This window comes from Juglans regia, chromosome 10, assembly GCF_001411555.2.
Source record: "Juglans regia cultivar Chandler chromosome 10, Walnut 2.0, whole genome shotgun sequence".
Taxonomy (NCBI): domain Eukaryota; kingdom Viridiplantae; phylum Streptophyta; class Magnoliopsida; order Fagales; family Juglandaceae; genus Juglans; species Juglans regia.
Window position 1 is genome coordinate 27,187,743 of NC_049910.1, and position 4,555 is coordinate 27,192,297.

The following is a 4,555-nucleotide window of genomic DNA, read 5'->3' on the forward strand; positions in this document are numbered from 1 at the left end:
GTTTGGGATAGTTGTGTAAATTATATGTACTACTACCATTTAATATTGTTAATTCTAAATAAATAAAATTATTATTCAGATTAAAATACTACTAAAATTTTAAATTAAAATATAAATTTTGGTAGATTTAATAATACTTAAATACTTAAAGATAAATTAATAAAATTAATATTCAAATTAAAATACTACTAAATCTTTAAATTAAAATACTTAATTATAAACATGTAAAACTAATATTTAAATTAAAATCTGGAATAAATATTGAAATAATACCTACTAATTATGTTTTTGTTGTATTGTTGTGTAAATAATATGTTGTTATTGTTTGACATATATTAGCATATTTTGTATTGTTTGTTCATCAAAATAAATCTTAGACCCGTTCAAGAGTTATCAATTCGGATGAATGCTTGATTGATAACTCTTGAATTGTCCAGAGTGGACAGTTTGGGATTGTAAGATCATTCTCGCAAACTATAGAACTATATCTGTTGTCGTCCAACATTATGATTTTGGTAGATTCATCCATTGTTCTCTGGATATGCAGTTTCGGTGATGGTGCAATGACGTGTTAATCGTCAGTGCACACAACGAAACGAGCATATTTGGAGAACTATGAGGAGATGCTACCGAAATTTTGTTGGACGTGACAGATAATATATCATAGGTTGGCGACTATGATCTTACAATCCCGAACGGGATAGGACCAACTACCCGGTGAAAGGTGGCATACTCATTAATTGGTACATGATACATGGTTGTTTGCTGATGCATTACAATATTGTTTGTAATGAATATAGTCGGCATGGATAAGAGTTGGATGAGTTACCGATCGATTGGGTCAGAATTACGATGTATATGCTGAAGGTGTTAAGAAATTCTTGGAGTTTGCATTGGGTACATGTCATAGTGATGGGCGTATCAGATGCCCATGCAGAGAATGCAGGAATTTGCGTTCTCATAAGATAGACTTGGTGAGAGAGCATCTGTTTGTCAAAGGTATTGATAAGGGTTATACTGATTGGGTCTTACACGGCGAACCATATCCAACTTCATTTGAGGCTCCACATGAAGAAGAAGAGATCGATGAAGATGTACAACCAGAGATTGTTGGAGATGATTACGATGAGGATATGGAGGAAATGTTAGGTGACATCGGTGCGGGAATGTTTATGGATGAAGGTGACACGGACACATTAAGCTCAAATGATGGGGGTCATAACACTTTTGCACGCTTGTGGAATGATTCACAGCGTGAGCTATATCCAGGATGCAGAAGGCATAGTAAGTTGTCGTTTACCGTAAGATTGCTTCACATAAAATCAATGTATCGATTATCTATTAAGGCAGTCAATATGTTACTTGAGCTGTTTAAAGAGGCACTGCCGACAGACAATACTTTACCTCGTAACTTCTATGAAGCAAAAAAGTTGAAACGAGGACTCGGATTTGATTACAACGTAATACATGCATGTAAGAATGACTCCATATTATTTTGGCGAGAGAATGAGCAGTTGAACGAGTGTCCTATATGCCACGAGTCAAGATGAACATCGGACAAGGCAAATGTTCCGCAAAAGGTCGTCCGCCACTTTCCATTGATACCTAGATTACAACGATTATTTATGTCACGCGCAACGGCTGTAGATATGACATGGCACTCATCAGATAGAGTAAGGAACGAGAATATTTTGTCACATCCTGCTGACTCTCAGGTGTGGAAGGAATTTGATCAGGAACACCCATGGTTTGCTGAAGAACTGCGTAACGTAAGACTTGGGTTGGCAACATATGGATTTAATCCTTTTGGGAACATGAGTACTAGTCATAGTACTTGGCCAGTTGTACTTATGCCGTATAATTTACCACCTTGGAAGTGTATGAAAGATCCATATTTCATGATGAGTTTGCTCATCCCAGGTCCGAGGTCACCGGGAAATGATATAGACATACACTTACAGCCATTGATTGCAGAATTGAAAGATTTGTGGGAGAATGGGGTTGTCACATTTGATTCGTCAACAGGCAAGTCGTTCAAGATGCATGCTGCGGTGTTGTGGACAATAAATGATTTTCCAGCTTATGGGAATTTGTCAGGTTGGAGTACTAAGGGGAAAATGGCATGTCCAACTTGTTAACAAATATACCAAATCTGAATGGCTTACGTACGGGAGGAAATTATGTTTCATGGGTCATCGTCGATTTTTACCTGGTGACCATAGATGGCGTGGAAATTCTAGAATGTTTGATGGAACTGTTGAATGGGGCCAACCTCCACCATATTTGTCTGGCGAAGATGTACTTGCACAATTTATAGATGTTGGTTGTAATGAATTTGGTAAAAAACAACGAAAGAGAAAACGAGCTACGAATGAGTTGAATTGGACAAAGAAGAGTATATTTTTCGAACTCCCGTACTGGTCGAAGTTAAAATTGCGACATAGCCTTGATGTTATGCATATTGAAAAAAATATTTGCGAATCCGTATTGGGAACATTGATGTCAATTGAAGGAAAAACAAAGGATACAATAAACTCAAGGAAGGATTTGAAGCGGTTGGGAATAAGACGGGAAATGCAGTTGCAAGAAAATGGTTCGTCTGTCTACATGCCGATTGGGTGGTATACATTGTCAAGGAATGAAAGGGTTACATTTTGTGAGTGGCTAATGAAGATCAAATTACCGGACGGTTATGCCTCGAATCTAACAAGGTGTGTGAGAACAAATGATTGAAAAATAACTGGATTAAAAAGTCATGATTGTCATATTTTCTTACAGCGTATCTTGCCTATTGGTATCCGTGGGTACTTGACCAGAGATGTGCTCGTGGCTTTGACTGAGTTGGGTGCATTTTTTAAAGACTTATGTGCTAGGACGTTGAATGTAGAAGCTTTGGATCGAATGGAACGAGAAATTGTCATAATATTGTGTAAGCTAGAAAGTATTTATCCACCGTCATTATGATCTGACAAAATTATATGCTGCATCGCACACTGATCGTAATGAAGAGTGGACTCATCCTGATGCACGTGAAAATTATGTAAGTTTTATAACCTATTTTAATTAAATATATTAGAATATTTATGACGATATTAATTTTTTATCTTATATATGGTTAGGATAAAATGGTTGCCCTACGTGTTGAATCTGCGTCAGATCAAAATTCCTCAACAAGTGATATTGAGATTTTTACACAAGTCCTGGGTCAACGTTCAGGATATTTGAGGGGTTTGGGTCGTTGTGTAAAGCCTGGTCCCTCTTCCTCTTCTTCTGGGAATGCATCTATGACTTCTATAGCGCTAGAGAATGCGAATTCCAGAATCGAAGAATTGACTGCAAGACAGCATGAGTTAGAGGCTCAATTGGCAAAACAAGCAGATATGGATATGCGCCTCAAATAACATGAAGAACAACAAGAAGAGTTCAGAAGACAGATGCAACTCCAAATGCAGCAGCTTATGCAACAGTACAGGCCTCCAAGCAACTGATGGATTTTGGGATTATCTATTTATGTACGAACAATACCTGTCTCGACTGTTATTTATTTAGTTTGCGCTTATTTTAACACTTTTGTGAGTGTTAAACATTTTCTAATGTATTGTGGCAAATAGTATGAATGTCTATTTGGTTTTCTATTATTGATTTAAATTAAAGAGATATCGTTCGAACGAACGTAAAACGTTCGAACTCTATGTAACGACAATAGCGTTCGAACGTAGACGTAATGTTCGAACGAAATTTATGTTCGTAGTGTTCGAACGATCACACAACGTTCGAACGTAAATAATTTCAGTCGTGTTCGAACATATCCTATACCGTTCGAACCCATATAGCGTTCGACCTGACCATTTAACGTTCGAACACAAAGACAATTCATAACGTTCGAACGAATTCATGTGTGTTCGAACATATTTCGAAATCGTTCAAACACGTTACTACTGTTCAAACTTAAAATTTTTTCCGTTTGAACTATTTTCTGGGACGAATTTAAACCGTGACGAAAAAAATTTTTCGTTCGAACGGTTTCCTTCAATTTCGTCCCAAAAGAATTTTTTTGGGACGAAATGGTGATTTTCGTCCCAAAATACCTTTCGGCACAGTGATATTGGAACGACTTTGGGATGAATTTTTTTCGTCCCAAAAATTTTTTCGGGACGAAATTGGGGTCTTTTGGGATGAAAATTTTCGTCCCAAAAGACCCTTTCTGTTGAAGTGATGGCATCCATCTCACTCGATGTGAGCAATTTTGTTACTCTCCGTCTCAAACCCAACAACTACCCATTGTGGTGAGATCAAATTTTGGCCTTGGCTAAGAGCCAAAACCTCATGGATCACCTCATGGACTACACAATCGTCCCTCCTCAATATGCACCAACCCATGGATTAGATACTTCCAATGACATCCTAGAATTTAATCAAGTTTACCTCCACTGGTGCAAGGCAGATTGACTCCCTTGTGGATGGATCCTAGGGACACTGTCAGAAGAAGCTCCGGGTCTTGTTGTTGGCCTAGAGACTTCCAATCTCATTTGGTATGCTTTCTAGGAGGCATATG